Below are 22464 nucleotides of genomic sequence, written 5' to 3' on the forward strand. Positions count from 1 at the left end.
GCTTGACAACTTGTTCACACTATATAAATCCATGCAACCGGCATGGATTTATATAGTGTGACCAAGTTAGCTAAAAAAAAAAGAATAAGAATGGTAAAAAAAAAAAAGAAAAAAAGATTATACTCACCTTCCGGTGTCCTCCCGGTGTTATCTCCGCTGCGTCAGGTCTTTGCATTGCTCTCGCTGTTGTGAAGGACCTGCGGTGACTTCATTCAGTCATGTGTCAGGTCACATGACTCAATAACGTCATGGCAGGTCCTTCACAACAGCGCGAGCAATGCAAGGGAGCGGACAAAACACCGGGAGGACATCGGAAGGTGAGTATAATCTTTATTTTTTATTTTACATTTTTTTTTACAGTTTCTATGGTACCCAGGTCTAGATGAGAGTCTCCTCTCCTCCAGGCCTGGGTACCATCCGCACATTGAACCGTGTGATATCCGCTTGTGCACATGTAGTGATGCGGATGTCGCGCGGTCCAATGCAAGTCAATAGCGGCGATTTCGCTGCGTGTCCGCAAAATTAATGGACATGCTGCGGATTTTTGAGCGCAGCATAAATGCTGTGGAAAAATCTGCAGCATGGGAATTGACATTGCGGCTTGTCATTGGGGACCATGGGGGGCGGATAACCAAGCGTTTCCCAAGCATTTACGCTGCGTAAATTCTGCAGCATAAACGCTTGGAAAATGCTTCGTGGGCACACAGCCTAAGGGCAAAATATGGGCACTGTTTTATAGGGCACTTGCACAGGGCAGTAATATTTTATAGGGGAAGTTTTACCATCTAGAGGGAACAAAGGGGGGATTTTACTTTGTAAGGAGCACAGTGGTAGCATTATTATGTGGGGGCACAGTGGTGGGCATTATTATATGAGAGCACAGTGGGGGGCATTATTATTTGGGGGCACAGTGGTGGGCATTATGTGGGGTTCTAAGAGGATCAGTAAAGGGGAAACAGAGCAGCAGCTCAGCATTAGGGTATCAGCAGGATAAGGAGTTTGCGCAGGTTGGGGATAGATGGGGACGGTGCATGAAATGTGAGAAGTCAGATATGTCTTTGTTGTAATCTGTGCAGGTAAGTCCTGGCTGGAGAATTCGTCATGTCGGTCTGGGCCAAATGGAAAACACGGGAAAAGTGAATGAATCCATCAGAAAAAACATCATCTGTAAGTCACCATCTATAACTGTACTGTAATCTCTTATATGTTTTGCAGGACTGGTATCTACCACTACACTGTGTACAGAATTATTAGGCAAGTTGTATTTTAGAGGATTATTTTTATTATTGATCAACAACTATGTTCTCAATCAACCCAAAAGACTCATAAATATCCAAGCTTAATATTTTTGGAAGTTGGAGTGTTTTTTTTTTAGATTTGGCTATCTTAGGAGGATATCTGTTTGTGCAGGTAACTATTACTGTGTAGAATTATTAGGCAACTTAATAAAAACCAAATATAATCCCATCTCACTTGTTTATTTTCACCAGGTAAACCAATATCAGTGCACAAAATTTAGAAATAAACATTTCTGACATGCAAAAACAAAAACAAAAAAAATTAGTGATGAATATAGCCACCTTTCTTTATGATGACACTCAACAGCCTTCCATCCATAGATTCTGTCAGTTGCTTGATCTGTTTTCGATCAACATTGCGTGCAGCAGCCACCACAGCCTCCCAGACACTTGTGGCACCCCAGGGGTCCGGTTGCCACAGTGGCATTGCCTCTCTCACAAGAGGTGATGCCATGCCTGGAAGCAAGCAGGGGTCCCCTAATCAGGTTTTACTAAGCATGCAACACTTTCCTGGCACCAGACCAGCAAGGGGAGATCATCCCCTTAGCAACTGGGATCTGGGGGCGGGGTTAGTTAGTCTTAGTGTGAGGAGTTGAAGTGAGGACGTTGATGAGAGAGGAGCTGGGGACTGGAGCTACGCGGCAGCTCACCCCAGAAGCACCAGCACAGAAGAACCAGACAGCGGAGTCCGAGGCTGTGGGGCACCGAAGGCCCAGCAGTAGAGGTCGGAGGGCAGGAGACTGCAGGTCTCCTGGCCCCATCAGACGCCCGGAGACTCAGCAGCACATAGGGCCCAGCACCGCTAAGTGGGAGCGACGAACCAGCAAGGCCCGAGCTGCCTGCCATACGGGTGAGCACAGAAACGTTGCACTCATGGACGAGGGCCACCGCACAGCTACAAGCAGCAGGGCCAAAGAGTTTAGTGGAAAGAGAAGGCCTCCAACTTCACCTGGCAAGGAGGATTCTTTACTTGCTTCCAGGCTGCCCGAACTTCTACTTCTAGCCAGTACCCTAGTCCCGGCTTGTCTAGTCACCACCAGTAAAGATAAGAGGAAACCGCCATTAAGTTGTCGACTGATTATTGCTGCGCCATCAACCCTTGCCCTACAACGCCCAGCATAACCCATAACATCTACACTGCCCTGGAGCTAAGCTCTACCTGTGGAGAGCCACACCATCCCTGCTCCGCAGCCGCGGTTCCCTTTAGCCGCATACCACAGGTGGCGTCACAAACTTTATACAATCACTATAAATCCCCTATCAATAACCCCCTTTTATTGTCCGCCCTGGGTCACGGACCGGGTCACCGCCACTGTGACATCTCCCGGCCCGGCACCGAGTACCCCACGACCCAGGGGGCGCGTCACACTTTTCCGAGAGGTGTACTGTTTTCCATCCCTGTAGATCTCACATTTTATGATGGACCACTGGTTCTCTATGGGCTTCAGATCAGATGAACAAGGGGGCCATGTCATTATTTTTTCTTCTTTTAGACCTTTACTGGCCAGCCACGCTGTGGAGTAGTTGGATGCATGTGATGGAGAATTGTCCTGCATGAAAATAATGTTTTTCTTGAACGATACCGACTTCTTCCTGTACCACTGCTTGAAGAAGTTGTCTTCCAGAAACTGGCAGTAGGCCTGGGAGTTGAGCTTCACTCCATCCTCAACCCGAAAAGGTCCCACAAGTTCATCTTTGATGATACCAGACCATACCAGTACCCCACCTCCACCTAGCTGGCGTCTGAGTCAGAGTAGAGCTCTCTACCCTTTACTGATCCAGCCTCTGGCCCATCCATCTGACCCATCAAGAGCCACTCTCATTTCATCAGTCCATAAAACCTTTGAAAAATCAGTCTTAAGATATTTCTTGGCCCATTCTTGACGTTTATCTTATGTTTCTTGTTCAAAGGTGGTCATATTTCAGCCTTCCTTACCTTGGCCATGTCCCTGAGTATCGCACACCTTGTGCTTTTTGATACTCCAGTAACGTTGCAGCTCTGAAATATGGCAAAACTGGTGGCGAATGGCATCTTGGCAGCTTCACGCTTGATTTTCCTCAATTCATGAGCAGTTATTTTGTGCCTTTTTTGGCCAACACGCTTCTTGCGACCCTGTTGGCTATTTGCCATGAAACACTTGATTGTTCGGTGATTATGCTTCAAAAGTTTGGAAATTTCAAGACTGCTGCATCCCTCTGCAAGACATCTCACAATTTTGGACTTTTCAGAGCCCGTCAAATCTCTCTTCTGACCCATTTTGCCAAAGGAAAGGAAGTTGCCTAATAATTAAGCACACCTTATATAGGGTGTTGATGTCATTAGTCAACACCCCTCCTCATTACAGAGATGCACATCACCAAATTTACTTAATTGGTAGTTGCCTCTCAAGCCTATGCAGCTTGGAGTAGGACAACATGTATAAAAAATATCATGTGATCAAAATACTCATTTGCCTAATAATTCTGCACACAGTGTATATGTCATCATATGGCGGTAGTATGAGTGCTGGTCTTTGTATAGAGATTTTTTTTTACTAAAAGCTCTGTCATCTGCTGAGGTTCTTCTACATCCACTATTAGGGTGCGCCACTATATTTGTAATCACGGTTACATGGTTAGGGGTCCACTCAGAAGTTTTGCCCCCCACCCTGAACCAAACTCCTAGCTACGCCTCTGCTGTGAGCTGATAACCTATTTTCATCTCTGCCTCACTAAAGTTCAGCACTGCTAAATAGGTGGTTCAAAGTGGGGATAGCCTCTCCATGATGTCCACAGGACCTATCCACATAGGACAAGTTTAACTGTTGTCCTATGTTCTGGACAGTCTCAGACTGAAAAGCTGCCAACTAAATGCTGACTGGAAGGAAGTTAAAAGTCATGCATATAGTTATTTTATGTTTAAGAAAGGGGTTGAAAAATACATTTATTTTCATCTACAGCTACCCACCTGGATCCAGCACAGGACACTTCGTGGTCTACACTGACAAAGGAAGAGAAGACATCACTGTTCCACCAGCAGCAGGATCACTGCAGCTTGTGATTGACTACAGAAATCAGATGACTTGAGCTGCAAGTCTTTGTATGTTTTTTCTGATGATGTGCCACTCAGGTTACTGGACTTAAAGCTTTGTCGCATGATTTAGGTTGTAAAGCCAAACCAAAATCTTCTCCAAAAGGAAAAGACCTCCAATTACAAATAGCTGTTTCAGCGTGTTTGCCCTTCATCAGTGCAAGCCTCTTTAAAGTCTTCTTTCTAGAAGTGGCACCAGAGACCCTATTCTCTTCATCTGTGAGCAGACTTTTTCCAAATTTTATTTCCCAATGTTGCATTGCATAGCTTATAAGTCACCCTACATCATTTTGGCACTATCCTTAAGGAGACACTTTACCCTTTAGACCGGCTGTCGAAAGGCCTCTCACAAAGCCAAACAGTCTCTTACATTGTACTAATGAGGGGCAAGAACCCCCAAACAGTTGTCTTTTTTTCTCCAAGTACATTTGGACTCTTGACTCCTACACTGCAAAAATACGTACTAATAGGGAAATTATATTGTAAGCCCTAATAGGGACAATGATTGATCATATGTAAAGTGATGAGGAATATGTTGACTGTTACGGATCCGAGTGGTGGAACCTCTGTGCTGCAGTGCAAGGAGGGACCAGGGGGGCAAAACTAGGTATCAACTCGGACTGACCAAGGTCGCACGGCGGCTCAATCGACTCCGTGAGCCAGGGAAGGACCGAGCAGAGGGACCAGGTGCTACTCTGGGCCTGTCCTTGTATGAGAGCAGGTGACTCCCACGGGTAACTGGCAGGAGCCTCCGGGTAGGCACGGCAGGTAACAGACAGGAGCCTCCAGGTAGGCTGACTGATAGGCACGGCAGGTAACAGACAGGAGCCTCCAGGTAGGCTGACAGATAGGCACCGCAGGTAACTGGTACGTTCTCCTGGTAGGGAAGCCAGGCCCATAGACAGACTGGCGGGTTTGGATCATAGGCAGATCGTCGGGCTGGAGAGTACACTTGGCTGGCGGAGACAGGTAGTCAGGCTGGCGGACTGGACCGGTAGTCAGGCTGGCGGACAGGACTGGTAATCAGGCTGGCAGACTGGACTGGTAGTCAGGCTGGCGGACTGGACTGGTAGTCAGGCTGGCGGACTGGACTGGTAGTCAGACTAGCAGCAGGACCTGAGGGCTGAAGCAGAGTTTAGGACACAAAGCTACAACCTTGCACGGGCACCTCCATTTTGGAGGAGGTGCCTTTTATATGAGAGGTCCTCCGGCCATTGGCCAGGGACTCCTTAGGATGGCGCGCGCGGCCCCTTTAAGAGGGAGGAGCGCGCGCCCTAAGCACAGTGCCTGGGAAGCTGCGCGCGCTGGCAGCAGCAGGAGAGCCGGAAGACGCTGCCTGTCAGGGGGCAGAGACGCCGATACTACATTGACGCTATGCAAGCAAATAAACTGAGATGATTAAAAAGATTACAGGACTCTAGTCCAGCGGCCAGGTCTGTATTTCGTGGTCATAAGACCAGAGCCCTGCATATCTCCTGCTACCTGCTAGAATCTCCGCCGTCTCTTCTGATTTGTAACCCCAGTATGACGTCATTGTTGCGGCTTGACATACACATGACATCACGCTGTGCCTAATAAAATTGGAAGAGGCGCCTGGGATTTCAGCAGGTAGGTGGAGGCTCGCAAGGAGGTTCTTTGGTAGGTTGTCCACAGACTACCAACATGGCTGCTAGACTAATGCCCTGCAAATCTTTTTGATCGTCTCCAAAAATAAGTACATACACAGCCACATTACATTTTGAGCACCATGCACATGCAATACCATTATATTTTCTAGAACGTAACTTAAAACTGGATGACTATACTACACTTCGGAACAAGTCTACCCTTTTGTTAGTTGGCAAATGATGAGACTATGTGCTGGAATTTTCCTTGACTTTAAGGCCATTTTTGTATTATTTTATGCTCTTATGATGTCTTTATTATGTCTATATCAGCCTCGTTTATCATTCTGTGAATTAAAACAGACTGTGGAGTGATCTGAGGCCAGGGTTAGGCTCAGACAAATCCCATAATCAGAATTTTTTTTTCTTGAGTTTGTTTTTTTGTGCTCTTATCTGTTCCCTTACTGTTCGCTGCCTATGTTTACTATAAACCTTGTCTGTGTGTTTTAGCTTAGCATGCAATGGGATTTGTCACTTGCTTAACCCTTGAAAAATATCTGCGTGCCCTTATTGTGTTAGGGGAAGTAAAAACAGTGTTTCACTCTGTAGATCTGGGCATAGTTAAAACTAGGCTTGGCAGTGGTAGAACAGGTTTGGCCTCCTGTTTTCTTTCCTTCGTATCCATTTTGTATATGGTCTATAAATAATACCGTCAGAGAGGGCACAGAACTGAGTGGGTGATAGGGCGTTACGCCCACCTTCATGGTATTGTCTGCATTGGCATCATCCACATGGCTTGAGCTTTTGCTGCGTAAGCATGATATACAGCGATTATTCTTGCTGCATCATTTCCAGTTTGTGGAAGTTTGACAAATGCTAAGAAAGGAGAAATGAATCAGGTGCCTGGGAGGAAAAAAAAAAAAAAAAAAATGCAAAGCTAAAGAAAAAACTGTATGAAGCGTAGACATAACTTCTCCCAGATATCGAAATATGGAACTCCCTCTCTGTAACTAAGAAGAACCCAAATGAAGGCACTACGAGCACTTTTGCCTTTGTAGTGAAGGTATCTGGAGAGGAATGCTGCACTGGCCCATGGCCAGTAAGGGCTCACTGAGCAGGATAAAATTTCAGTTTGGATGTGCGGGAAGTTGCTTGTGTTAGTTAGAAGTTAGATTCTGGTTTGGCGAGTTTAAAGGCAGGGAGTATACCAGCAAGAGACAGGCTTTTCACAGAGTGAAACTGATAAGACTGCCCCAGCCAAACCTCTAGTGCTTGACTCTGAATACTACTTTATCCGCTTTTCCTCTAAAGCAAAGTGGGCTTTCGGCATGCCACATACTCCTAATCATTTCCGTCTAGTCAGGCTTTTTTTTTTTTATTAAAATATCCTTCTGAGACCCTTTTTTTTATATTATTGGAATGTGCAGCGAGGATTTGAGATTAGTAGGAACCTGGTAATCGAGATTTTTTTGTTGTAGTTGTTCTGTGCATTTTTCTAGTTCTCAAAAGGAAAAAGAAAAATTAAGACTGAAAGTGAGCGTTCAGGCTAGAGGGTTTGGTTGCTATCAACAACAGGAGGTGCTCGCAGATCCTTCTCCTGCCAGTGTAAAGGAAAGCAGGAGATGCAACAGGTTTTGAGTCACACAGAGACGTCTCCAGAGCGCAGGTTTACAGCACAGTAAAAGAGAAGCCGCTTGGCCTCCAGAATCACATAAAAGGCAGGTAAGTGTTAAACTTCAGTAAATGTGTTTATTACGGACCATGGGAGAACATAACCACTAGCGTGCCCCTCCGCACTGGGCTCAGAAAGTTACATATTACTTTTGACTATTGATTTGTGAATGGTTAAAAAAAGAGGATGTTTTGTAAAAAGTTTATAATCATTTACTATTGTAGTTGGATCACTCCTTCTCCACTTCTTCCATCAGTATATAGCAGGTGAACACTAGCTACCATATGTTTAAAGGGTACTATGGTGACAACTGGCAGCAGATAATCTTTACACCTTTGTATCTTGGTAGAATTTTTGGACCCATTATTTTTAGACAGAAATCTCTGAAAACCAGAAACCTTTTAGAACAGGATTAATGTGGCATAACGCTTCTAATACATTTTCAGATGCAGACGGTATAACTGGTGCTCGGGATGGCACATAGGTTTGCATCATGGCTGTCAATTTTCGATATGTCACAGGCGTGATTCAGAGATGTGAAATGCAGGGTTCCATTTTCAGTACCCAAAAACTGTCCAAGCAAATACAGATGTAATAATCGTAGCCCAGACCGGAGTGGTGCACCACATCGTTATCGTGGGGAAGGTGCACATTTACTTTATATTGGATTGGCGCAGATTGCTTATACATAATCAGTTGTCTAAAGCAAAGTTTGCAGCATGCCACTTGTTCGTTTAGAGGACAGTAAGTCTGTAGCTACAGATGTAACACTGAGGGTAGGTTCACACGACCCAATAAAAAATCATCAGAGTTTCAAACAGAGAAGTCGGACAATTTTTTTCTCACTTGTTATCTGTATACAATTCGTTTTAGCAGTAATTAATCATTTACAACACCATTTACAGTTTCCTATGATACCGAATTGCAATGTATCCGTAAAAAACGGATTCTAGACTATGGCTCAGTACGACATCTGATTTTTTCTCTCTCGCACATATAGACTTCGATGGGTGAGTCTCATCCGATTTCCGGTGAAAAAATCGAGCATTTTTTTCACACACAGTAAAAAAATCGCTCATCTGCACTGCCCCATTGAATAACATTGGTCCGAGTGCTGCCCATTTTTTTAACGGATAGCACTCAGATCGAAAATACGATTGTGTGCACGAGCACTTACAGTCATTTTGTGACATCCATTCGGATTTTAGGCTTCAGTGGACATGCATCAAAGCGGCATACAATGCTAGCGTCTATCTGTTATATTTTGTGCTTTTTTACATGTCAGAACCGTTTTACAATAGTGACATTTTTAGAGGCTTTTTTAGCTATTGTTGAATGGTATTTATGTATTTGTAATTATTTTCACACAACCTTCATTGCCCTTATTGTGATATGTAGCGTGTGCTCACATTCCCTGGAAATATCCTTAAAGATGTTCAGATTCGCCCTTATAACCAATGCACGTTTTTCCTCTTCTTATATATTACTTATTTGAAAAAGAAATCTTTTACATGCCGGCATCTAAGCTGCGTGAGGTCACTTCAAAAAAATCCACTCCATTCACCTGTTTCCATGGGAGAGCTATGAGAAACTCAGCCGGCAGGTGTAAGAGAATTAAAGGGAACTTTCCGTCCATTTCTTCGGCCCAGTATTAGCCATACTTCCTGCACTTTACATGGTAATGACTTGTATGCCACATCATCATCTTATTGTACCCGCTGAAAGGGAAAGGATTTGGCATGTTAATGAATCTAATCAGACGGGTGCTGGGAGCTTACACTTCTAATACTAGATTTGTCAGACTGGTACTGGTTTGAAAGAAAAATACATTGTCAATGGAAGTATACAAGATTACTTGTAAAATCAGCCTGCTTTCCTGAACAGAGATTATTCCGAGAGTTATGAGAGGGATTTATATAGAAAGCTCAGTTCTATGGTGCCCTCTTCTTGCATAATGTATGATTCTAGGCTGGTTTATTGCAGCACATCTAGGAAAGTTTTGATCGCAGGGGGGTTATCTATAGGGGGGCAAAGATAGCTGGTCCCTTCTATCACCATGGTAGGTGCACTGGTGGACACAGACAGAAAAGGACCCCGATGCAAGAACAGTATATGGGCTCTCTGTAGTCCAATAGCTCATCACAATGCAAAATTCCACCTGCTCTGGAGGTAGTAGTGGCCCCCTGACCTCTTGGGCCCCTGGTTGCACCAATGATATGTCCGCCCCAGGGTCGGTGGAAGGCCATGTTACACATTTTGCATTTTGATCCTAAAGATTTCAGAATATTTGGTTGATTCTTTGGAATTTTTTTTTTACTTGATGTGGCACATATACATACAATTTATGCGATAACAAGTAAGCATAACACATCTTTCTGTGCACCCCGATATCTATTTTACCATGTCAGACAATATCTTGGGAGAAAATCATAGACATGCTTGTTCATATTTTCATGTCTCATAATGGTCAAAAATTTAGAGTTATGTTCCCAATTGTTGCAGCATATGCTTGTCTGAAAGCTTCAAAAGTACAGTATCTAAGGACCCCCCTATATTGTGGATATCACTCAATTTTATAGATCAGCCATGACTGGGCATCAAACATCAGTTTCAGGCAACAAAAAGGAAGCTGTCTATGCAGTGTCTGTCTAGATTGGCAAAGGCCCATCTGTAACATTGATTCTTGGGGACCCCTGTTCAGCTACAAATAAAAATAACCTGACCCTAGTACACAAATTTACTCTTGCTTCTATGTAATATTAACTTGGCTAGCTTGTTTAATGAATGATTAGATGATACCTTTTTCTGCAAATTGTGAATCAAGTGTAATAGCACCACTCATCATTAGCAATCCTTCACAGTGGCGGCCTACCAGAGGATTCTCCTGTTATCCTTTGAGCCAGTCCGTGCCAGTCTATGAACAGTGGCAACTTTAAAGGGTTTTCCTGCTGTAAAAGGAATTTTTCCTAAATGCCCATTTAGTACATTCTGACTGTATAGATATTGCTTATAATATAAATCCTCTAGTATTAGTAAAGATTCCTATCAGATGACAAATGTAAAGAACTACAGGTGTCCAATGAAAACAATACGCCCATTAAAGTCAGTGGTGCCTTATGATGCCTTTAGGCTTTAATTTACTAAAAATAAATGCTGCAAAAAAACTTGCAGAGATCAAGCAATTGTGAAATACTTTTGGGTACTTTCATGGGAGTGAATAAATTAAGAAATCAATGTCCCTTCCATTACAGTTGTATTGTCTATAAGTATGCACGCATGTATTGAGTCACGTACAATGTAGAATGGGTGGGATCGGGACAGATTTTCATTCTTAACTTGTGCAAATTCCATTCTTCAGAATTTGAATAAGAGCCCTTGGCCTTGGCCTAACTCCGTGCCCAGCCACTAGCTGTAGGCGGACTGTGTGTCAATGTATGGGCCTCTACATGACAGAGTACTGCAGAGCTATTTCTTCTAGAGGAGACTTCCGCAGTAATACAATATTGGATTGAAATCTGGATATGTATGAAATCAGAGCTATACCGAATTATAGCATGACCCCATAAATTCCAATTGGTGCTGGATTATGGCTCGTGACAACTAGTACAGTGTTGTAATACAGATGTATGTATGAAACCTAATGTTACTGCATTGATGCTGATTTACCTTCATCTGAAAAACTTTTTATACTCACAAATAAAAAAAAAAATTTAAAAATGAAAATAATTTTTCTAATGGGAAAATTCTTCCAACTTTTACAAATACTTTTAGTTCTTTGCACATTTCTCTGACTGCTAGCTAATTATATGTTATTCATACCCATGAAAAAAAGTATTTCCATTATTTGTACTGTCCAATCTAACACATTTCCATCTTTTGGGAAAAAAAAGTAGATCGTCATAATGTCTAGATCCCTGATTGAGAGCCACGTAGAGCCTAGTAAGACAGCTGGATTAATGGGAAATTTAAGTCTCAGGGTTAAGAAAGTGACATTCTGTTGAGGGTTAGGGATTAGAAACTAGAGAGTGGCTACAGTTAGTGGTTGGTGAGACATTAGGGGATAGAGGGCACCAAAGGAAAGAGAGGACAACTTCATAAGAGAGAATCAAGTTAGGAAGACCTTTTTTCATTTTTAAGAAGGAAAGAAGTTCCCACTCAACCTTTCATTGAGGCCTTCATATACAGTAGACAAAAGTTGGCCAGCTTTGTGGTACTTGCCAAGAATTTGATGAGTACTGGTGCCTTATGACTCTTCCCTGATAGATGATGTCAGGAGAGAAAAGGATCGGGGAGCAATTTGAATGTTTTTTATCCTGTTGTTCCTGGGGACATAAGTCACCACCAGAGGTGTCTGACAGCATCTTTATCAAAACTACACATGAACGCTTGGCTGAGCTTAGTGACCATAAGTATGGAGCAGCCGGGGGAGATAGCGCTGACTCATGTGGATGGTCACCTTTATTTGGATAGCGTAGGGTTGGTGTTCAAGTATTGGAGAGGTCAGGTAAAGGGTTAATAATGTTAAAAAAGCAGAGTGACCTGAAATACTAGTTTTGCCATTTGGAGCTATGGAGATACAGCAAGATTTTGGCTCTTGGTGGAAGGTTGTATGATTTAAGTCAGTGGTTCTCAACTCCAGATCCTCAAGACCCATGAACAGATCATGTTTTCAGCATTCATTAGTATTACAAAGGTAATAATTCCATCACCTGTGCAATGCTAAGGAATTCCTGAAAACATGATCTGTTGGTGGGTCTTGAGGATCTGGAGTTGAGAACCACTGATTTAAGTGATCAAGTTTGTACAAAATATTTTCTGCGCCCATGGTTCCATGAAAGAGTATGAGAGAGTATTGTGGAGCGCTTTAGTATTCTTCCTGTCACAGTAGGTTGATGTTCATGCCTAGATACTATGGTTGTATGGATGATGCTCTTACATATTTTACATGTATTATAAAAAATAATGTATCAGTTTTGTAACAATTTAGCAGGCTTCTGTGGCATTTCCTACTATAATAAGTCTCACGTATTGGAGGTGTAGGTTTATTTCGTAGGTGGCCAATTATGTAGTCACAGCAGGCATTTCTATGTTTAATCCTTTCAGTCATGGTTTCTAATAAACATGGACTACAAGTGCTTTGAAACACTGACATCTGAAAAACGTAGGAAATAAACTTATAATATGAACAGCTCACTGCACGTACCAGTCAGGTACTTAAAGTCGCAGCAAATCATATATACATATATATGGATAGAGATTTTGCTTGAGAGGTTGTGCAGGAGTGAACAACTGATGACCTATCCATGAGATTGGGTGGGATCCAACACCCAGCACCACAACCGACCAGTGTGGGTGTTGGGTCTTGAACCTCCACATATCTCATGTTGATGACCTATCCAATGGACCAATTGTTCAGACTTAGACTAACCCTTTAATGGAGCGTTCTAGTTTCTACCACTAATCTTAAATTAGTATGACTAATTTAAAATATTTGTACATTCGACACTAGTACACTGGTATGTGTGTATATTTTACAACACTTCAGGTTACATTATTGTTGGGCAACGTCTTTCTCGTTAGCTAATGTTCATTAAATCCAAGCAAATCTAAGGTTGGCAGAGTATATTTAAACATGCTATGCTTGGGCAAATGATAGATCCCACTGGACATTATGGGTAATTCTTCCCTACAGATAGCTAAAGTGTTGTCTTTTGAAGAGTGGTTCTGTCAATGTGCCCCATATGGTTATCATAGACAGTTATCCTGACCTCCCTCTAATGAGTCAGGGCTGGGAGTTGCTAACAGACAGCAGTTCTTTCTCCCCAAATGGCTCACACTATCTATGTCTTAAGGCCCATTCAGACAAGCCAATAATTGGAACCATCGTTTGTAGTGACGCGTGTTCCCAACAATCAGCCACCAAACCCCCAAGGAACAAACACCCAATGAAAAGCATTAAGAACCTTTTTAGAATGTTCATTAGTCGATCAGGACACATTAAACAACCTGGGTCATGAAGTGTAAACCCGCCATTACTGTAGCTCGAATATTGGACATGTAATACTACAGTTGAATGGGCGAAAACAACTTTCACTAGCAATAATAGCTAAGATCATACATAGCATGTGTATAGCTCATGCTTATTGATTCTGGGATAATTTCCAGAACAATTTTTATTGGTCACATACATCTAAATGAAAACTGAATCAATTCTGAAATCAGCCTTCATTAAGAATACTCAACCGTGTAGTGTATACAGCACCAATGTGTATCCATGGCTACAGACTATATACAAATTCTGATTATACAGTTGCTGGACTCACTTTACTGTAACTTTGATGAATACTATTATTCCACATATTTTCCTTTTTTTGACTTTTGTATTATTCAGGTTTGGATCTATTCTAGTTTGTAAATATTTTAGGAATTGAAAAAGAGAAGTTCATGGAAAATCATTGTTGGTATCAAGCAGAGCCTGGTATGAGAGGGAAAAATGTAAAAGCTGTGCTGCGGAGACATGACAGATAAGGTCTTATTGTGGATGATGTCCAAAAATAAAGGAAAAACATTGGTCAGATGTGTTCTCTTACTACACAAATAAAGCAGTGGGATCATTCTGAGTATTGTAAACTGCAGGAATGCATAGGTTTACTTGACATTTATATGTACTCTGTTAGTAAATAGTACCATTAAAGGGGTTAAGTTAAGCTCAAAGGGATATTCCCATCTCCAATATCCTATCCCAATATGTAGGAGGTATAATAATAATAATAATAATAATATTAGTAAATACCTCCAATTAGAAATGTATAGTTCTTCTGATTCACTATGTTGCTTACCCAATGTTCAGGGCATTGCAGTAGCTTAAGTATCCATGGTTAATGTTTATGAGAGTGCTTAAAATCTGTCCTTTATATCTGTATATATGTGTTTGCTTATTTGTTTTATGTATCTGCAAGTGTAGCTGATGTGCCTTTTACTGTAACTATTTGTGTGGGTCTGCTATGTGTAATGTTAATAAGACCGCTGCTGCATATTGACTGCTTGTAATCTCACAGCTTGTTATGAAGATGGAGTGGGTGGGTGTATGGTATGAGGGGGCTTAAGTATAGTTTTGCACCAGGGCCCTGAGCTTCTAGTTATTCCCTTTTATTAGTACATCATAACATCTATTTTTCTCGTTAAGCATTATAATTTTGTAATGCAATATTCAAGTTTGTATAATTGCGACAATGGTTGTTGTTGTCCCATTTACACTACATCTAATGTTTGCAGTGGCAGCATAGCAATAACCTATAAAATGATAAATAGCAACTCTAAGAATAAATGCAACTTCAATTTTATTAAACTATTAAATATACAAAAATATGACGTTAAAAAAGGTTAACATGAAGGCTATGTTCACACACGTTGTATTTTTTTTCTGCTGCAAATCTGCTGCTAACTTTTTCTCTGGCAGGAAAACAGCTGCGTTAAAAACGGTGAAAAAACGCTGAAAATACGCAGCAAAAATGCAGGTGCATTTTCTGCTGTAAAAATGCTGAAAGAAGTGACATGTTCTATTTTCCAAAAACACAACCAAGTCACAAAATACGCAGCAAAAAAAACAACATGTGTGAACAGAGAATTCTGGTTTCTCATAGACTTTACTGGTACTGCAAAACTCAGCTAAAAATTTGCAGCAAAATACGCTGCAAAACTCAACGAGTGTGAACATAGCCTAACAGAGAAAGTTATGCATTAAAAGGTGTTGGCAGCGGATAATTCAGGATACTCTCAAAACGTATTGACAACAGAACAAAGCTCTAATTAGCTATAAACAGGTACAGATATGATAGGCTTTGTGGAATCAGGAATATACATACTGTATCTTAAGGCTATGTGGCCACGATGCAGAAATGTTGCATATTTTTTCCGCTTCTCCCTGGCAGGAAAACCGCATGCGGATTTTACATGTGTTTTTCATGCCAAGTAGAAGAGTTTGTGAAGCGTCTTTGCATGCATTTCTGCATGCGGGTTATCAAGCGCTTTTCCAAGCGATTTTAGCATCACTTGGAAAGTGCTTGACAACTTGTTCACACTATATAAATTATAAATCCATGCAACCGGCATGGGTTTATAGTAGTGTGACCAAGTTAGTTAAAAAAAAAAAAAGAATAAGAATAGTAAAAAATAAAGATTATACTTACCTTCCGATGTCCTCCCGGTGTTTTCTCTGCTGCGTCCGGTGTCTTGGGCGGCTCGCGGTGGTGTGAAGGACCTGCAGTGACGTCATTCATTCAGTCATGTGTCAGGTGACATGACTCAATGACGTCATGGCAGGTCCTTCACAACACCGCGACCCATACAGCAGACCAGACGGAGGGGAGAAAACACCGGGAGGACATCTGAAGGTGAGTATAATCTTTATTTTTTATTTTAAATTCTTTTTTTTACAGTTTCTATGGTACCCAGGTCTGAATGAGAGTCTCCTCTCCTCCAGGCCTGGGTACCATCCGCACATTGAACCATGTGATATCCGCTTGTGCACATGTAGTGATGCGGATGTCACGCGGTCCAATGCAAGTCATTGGTGGCGATTACGCTGCGTGTCCACAAAATTAATGGACATGCTGCAGATTTTTGAGCGCAGCATAAATGCATGGGCATTGACATTGTGGCTTGTTATTGGGGACCATGGGGGACGGATTTCCAAGCGTTTCCCAAGCGTTTACGCTGCGTAAATTCCGCAGCATAAACGCTTGGAAAATGCTTCGTGGGCACACAGCCTCAGTGTCTCTGTGCAGCATCAGCAGGCTACTTCTCTCATGCACAGACACCGGAAACTGAACACAGTCACATGGGCTTTTCTGTGTGTGAGCCTCTGGGAGTTTTTTTTTTTAACTTTATAGACAATACACAAACCTAGCAATAGAACATTTACATACACAGGAATGGAATATGTTTAGTACAACAACTCCAACAAAAGGATATAATGTAGATCAGTATTCAGCTCAGTAATAAATAAAGTGGTTGTGCATTAAACATAACAGGTTAACGATGATAAAGTGATAATGTAAGTAATCATAATGTATCACAATAGGATAGTACATAGATAGATAAGTGCACCTGTCAAATGCAAGTATGCCATGTACAGTATAGGAACTGACCAGAAGTCAATGACCCAGAACTCTGACCTACGTTTCGCCTTTCTCAAGGAGCGTCTGCTACTTACCCTTTTCATATGTTTTCCTTAACTTTCTTCTGTATAATCCTCCCCACATTTTTTAATGTTATACGTTTTTAAAGTCATATTTTTGTATGTTCAATGGTTTAATAACATTTTAAGTGAATTCATTCTTTGAGTGGCTATTTATCATTTCATAGGTTATTATAGCACAATATCCACTCACTTTCTACGTATATAGCTTAATTTTTTTGTAGGTGTCTTTCAATGTCAGGATAATGATGAAGGGGTTGTCCACTACTAGGACAACCTCTTCTCAATCCGAATGTTTGCCCCTGTTAAAATAAAAACACCTATACTCGCCTCCAGTGCTGGCGCTGATCCGGGGCTCCCGTGAGGTTGTTATGTCACGTGAGTCCTGCGCCCAATCAGAGGCGGCGTTACTGTCCTCTCATATCGACAAATCAAACATCAAGAGGAAGTGAGAGAGCAGCCGCAGCCCTGACTTCCTGTTGATGTTTGATATGTCCATAGGCGCTGATGGGGCGCAGGGCTCACATTACATATCAACCTCACAGGAGCCCCAGGAAAGCCAGTGCTGACGCCGTTGGAACGGCGCCAGCATTGGAGGTGAGTATAGGTGTTTTTATTTTAATGGGAGCAAACATTCAGATTGAGAAGGGCTTGTCCTAGTAGTGGACAATCCCTTTAATTACAGGAGAGACTTCCATGTTTAGAATTATGCCCTATGCAAATGGAGCTGGCGCATCGCTTCTTTACCTGGATTTAGAAGCTGACATCCGACGGAACATCAGGCCACAAGACCACATTTTATATGGCAAAATGTAGACATTGGGCATCCTCTTTTTATTATATATGTAATATTTTGTACCCTCACTTTCATGCTTTATTATACAGGATTACCCTGTGATTATACCTGTTGCGCTACTATCACTACAACACATCAGAAATGCTTGCTACCTAGTAATTTCTGACATGTGATTATCATGTCATTTGTATTCACACATGATTATATATTTTTACAAATGGTCTGACTCTGTTTTAGGCCATCACAGTATAGAAATGCATGTGATGAAACATGCAAACATTTTTGTGCATTTCTAACTTTCTACTGTTGTCTTATGTTAATTGGTGCAGATGAAACTAACCCAAAATATGGTTATGTATGATCGGTGTGGGATGAGGAATAGATTAGGTTGCTGTCTAGAGCTTCATTTGAGGAGAAACTTATGTTTTTTCGAAAACGAATCTGTCACATTAAACCAATTGTCTGATCTGCCACAGGAATGTTATAGGGCAGGAGAAGCTGAGCACATTGAGAAAAGATTAAAACTGTCCTGTATGTGTACAGTACAGGCCAAAAGTTTGGACACACCTTCTCATTTAAAGATTTTTCTGTATTTTCATCACTTTGAAAATTGTACATCCACACTGAAGGCATCAAAATTATGAATTAACACATGTGGAATTATATACTTAACAAAAAAGTGTGAAACAACTGCAAATATGTCTTATATTCTAGGTTCTTGAAAGTAGCCACCTTTTGCTTTGATGACTGCTTTGCACACTCTTGGCATTCTCTTGATGAGCTTCAAGTGGTAGTCACCAGAAATGGTTTTCACTTCACAGGTGTGCCCTGTCAGGTTTAATAAGTGGGATTTCTTGCCTTATAAATGGGGTTGGGACCATCAGTTGTGTTGTGCAGAAGTCTGGTGGATACACAGCTGATAGTCCTACTGAATAGACTGTTAGAATTTGTATTATGGCAAGAAAAAAGCAGCTAAGTAAAGAAAAACGAGTGGCAATCATTACTTTAAGAAATGAAGGTCAGTCAGTCCGAAAAATTGGGAAAACTTTGAAAGTGTCCCCAAATGCCGTTGCATCAAGCGCTACAAAGAAACTGGCTCAAATGAGGACCGCCCCAGGAAAGGAAGACCAAGAGTCACCTCTGCTTCTGAGGATAAGTTTATCCGAGTCACCAGCCTCAGAAATCGCAGGTTAACAGCAGCTCAGATTAGAGGCCAGGTGAATGCCACACAGAGTTCTAGCAGCAGACACATCTCTTCAACAACTGTTAAGAGGAGACTTTGTGCAGCAGATCTTCATGGTAAAATAGCTGCTAGGAAACCACTGCTAAGGACAGGCAACAAGCAGAAGAGACTTGTTTGGGCTAAAGAACACAAGGAATGGACATTAGACCAGTGGAAATCTGTGCTTTCATCTGATGAGTCCAAATTTGAGATCTTTGGTTCCAACCACCGTGTCTTTGTGCGACGCAGAAAAGGTGAATGGATGGACTCTACCGTGAAGCATGGAGGAGGAGGTGTGATGGTGTGGGGGTGCTTTGCTGGTGAAACTGTTGGGGATTTATTCAAAATTGAAGGCATACTGAATCAGCATGGCTACCACAGCATCTTGCAGCATGCTATTCCATCTGGTTTGCGTTTAGTTGGACCGTCATTTATTTTTCAACAGGACTATGACCCCAAACACACCTCCAGGCTGTTTAAGGGCCATTTGACCAAGAAGGAGAGTGATGGGGTGCTACGCCAGATGACCTGGCCTCCACAGTCACCAGACCTGAACCCAATCCAGATGGTTTGGGGTGAGCTGGACCGCAGAGTGAAGGCAAAAGGGCCAACAAGTGCTTAGCATCTCTAGGAACTCCTTTAAGATTGTCGGAAGACCATTTCCGGTGACTACCACTTGAAGCTCATCAAGAGAATTCCAAGAGCGTGCAAAGCAGTCATCAAAGCAAAAGGTGGATACTTTGAAGAACCTAGAATATAAGACATATTTTCAGTTGTTTCACACTTTTTTGTTAAGTATATAATTCCACATGTGTTAATTCATAGTTTTGATGCCTTCAGTGGGAATGTAGAATTTTCATAGTTATGAAAATGCAGAAAAATCTTTAAATGAGAAGGTGTGTCCAAACTTTTGGTCTGTACTGTACATAAAGAATAACACTATTACTGACCATTATGTGACTCGTATCCGCAATCTTTACCAGTTTTCCCCTCTGCAGCCTCTATCTCCAATTTGCAATCCACTCTGAGCGGGTGGGTGGAAACAGTCTGTTGTTATGTCCCCGCATACACAGCACAGGGATGAATTCTTGCTCTTCATTCCTACACAGCACCAAGTAGCAGCAAGATGGAGGACATTACACAGCAGTAGTGATCCGTGTAGATATGAATCCTGTTCTGGGGTGAGGTAAAAGAGTTGTTAGATCAGGCTAGATCAGTATGATCTTTCTGTGTCTCCCTCTACTTGTTTCCTCACTGCGCTCCTCATTTCTCCACCCCTCTGCCCTCTCCATATTGTAGAAATGGGCTGTGTCACATGAAATCAGAATGAGCTGGAAGTCCGTCGGGCATGAGCAAGACATATTTTAGCTGTTTTTTTTTTCAGAGTGAATGAAGAGTTCAGGAGTCAGTGTCAGGGGGAGATTAGTGTCTGCTAAGCGAGAAAGGAAGCAAATTGATATGATACATTGCAAAAATTATTATATTTACCGTACCTGTTATTGATTTATACAAATTATGCGGAACATACAGTGCCATTTGAAATTCTGCTCATTCTGGGTTTAGTAGTCAATTGGGTGGTCCTAACCAGTGATTGACAGCCTACAGTATAACTGTGTATACAGAGATAACCTTCAATCACTGAGTAAGACCACCCACTTGACTCCTAAATCCATAATAAGCCAGTATTTCAGTAAATAAAACATTATTTTATGCTGAATATTTGTCCTATCTATAAATAAGGTTAGCTCAGTTTTTACAGTTACATATATCAGAGGCCTGTGTAAGAGGTATATATGGAGAGTATATACACCTTTGATGTATAATGCAAATGCTGCATGAACATATCTGTTGCTCACCTGTACTGGCTAAGGTCCTTGCTTCCCATATGGCTGGCTCCCTCTGTGCTAGTTCATGGTTACAGTAGTATGCTGACAAATACCTCTGACATCATCAGTCAAGACCCTTTTAGGCTGGCTCAGGCAGTCATGTGCTGTCTGAGTATTCAGGAAACATAGCACCTTTTTCCTGGGCTCTGGAGGAGTTGCTTCAGCTTCTACTAGACTTATTTACAGCCATGTGGCTAATTATCTACTCAGCACCTTCTGTCTGTTTTCCCACAACCTACTACTACTTCCAAGCTCAAACCAGTGAGTCCTCTTGCTATTGTTTTCTGCTATCTGTTTAACATTGTCAAGCTTCAAGTTCCACCTCCATCTCAGCATCAAAGGGAATCTGTCAGCAGGTGTTTGCTACCTCTTCTGAGAGCAGCCTGATGTAGGTAAAGAGAAGTTGAATCCAAAGATGTATCGCTTAGTTTAATATGTGCCGCAGTTGTGACATAGAGTTTTTAGATGTAGCAGAGCTCAGAAAGCTGCCCCCACAAACACCACAGCTTTCTGTATACATTGTCTATTGACAGTGAACTGCTTATGAGATGAGGGGGAGTGGTCAGACCACTTGGCATGAGAGAGCTAGTCTGGACAGTGATAATCTCCTGGTGATAAAGCATTCATTGTTTGGAAACAACAGCTCACAGCCCAATAAGTGACACATCAGGCTCAGCCCCTACTTTATGCTGTCCCCAGATTACATTCCAAAAACCTGCTAACCATCTCCCTTTAAGGTGCTGTTCACACCTACAACTCTGCTGCAACAGGTACCTGAACTCATCTCCACTAGTTCTTGTGCTGTTCACACCTACAACTCTGCTGCAACAGGTATCCTATAAAGAACCCAACTATGCTGATACTAGTGCTGTTCACACCTAGAATTCTGCTGCTACAGATGCCTGATAAAAAAAAAAACTCATCTGGTACTGTACGATGCTACAACTCTGCTGACTCTTGCGCTTATTGGTTTGCTTGTCGCCTGCCGTCCTGCATATCCTGCTGCCTTTGCTGTTCCACCTGTCATCTCGTAGCCTCCAGCCCATGCTGCTCACCCTGACCTACAGTTTAGAGAATCCTCCTCACAAGATGTACAGTTTTACTCACACAAACATAACATGCATGTGCGGCAAAGCCAAATGTGCATGTAAAGCCCCTTTCTACATGTAGAGGAATCCTAGCTGTTTTACCCTAGCATGGTAGTGAAATTGATTGAGGCCTGGAACAAAACTGATACCAGAGCTGTTTTCATTGTTTTCACATGAAAAGAACATTAGCAGTTCTGCGAAACTGGTCCTAGAGCAGGATCAAAAAAACGGTTATAGGAAGTTTCGCCCCCAGCAGTTCGCTCCCAGCAATTTGCCCCCAGCAGTTCGCCCCCATCTGTTCGCCCCCAGGTACATGTCGCCCCCGCACATTTCGCCCCTATCATTTCGCCCCCAGGAAGATTCGCCCCCACACATTTCGCCCCCGCATGTTACGCCCCCGGACGTTTCGACGAACTGGGGGCGATATGTGCGGGGGTGAGATGTGTGGGGGCAAAACATCCTGGGGGCCAAATGCTGGGGACGAAATGTGCGGGGGCGAAATGTACCCGGGGCGAATTGCTGGGGGCGAACTGCTGGGAGCGAACTGCTGGGGGCAAACTGCTGGGGGCGAAACATCCAATTCCCCAAAAAAACATTACATTCAACAGGAACTGTATTTTCAACATAAA

General features: G+C 42.3%; 1 protein-coding gene across 2 annotated transcripts in view; it reads left to right on the forward strand.

The window, feature by feature from the left end:
• Positions 1–6935: 6935 nt before the first annotated feature.
• Positions 6936–22464, forward strand: part of RBM47 (RNA binding motif protein 47) — a 173067-nt gene continuing 157538 nt past the window's right edge. Inside the window, exon 1 of one of the 2 annotated variants that reach the window (XM_073645747.1) lies at positions 6936–7694. The gene's annotated coding sequence lies outside the window, so the exon portion shown is untranslated. The remainder of the gene's footprint in view (positions 7695–22464) is intronic. The other variant, XM_073645755.1, reaches the window with a different exon arrangement.

The sequence above is a fragment of the Phyllobates terribilis genome, unplaced genomic scaffold (genome assembly GCF_046119375.1).
Source record: "Phyllobates terribilis strain yellow unplaced genomic scaffold, ASM4611937v1 Scaffold_1__5_contigs__length_1240528914, whole genome shotgun sequence".
In the NCBI taxonomy this organism is placed as follows: domain Eukaryota; kingdom Metazoa; phylum Chordata; class Amphibia; order Anura; family Dendrobatidae; genus Phyllobates; species Phyllobates terribilis.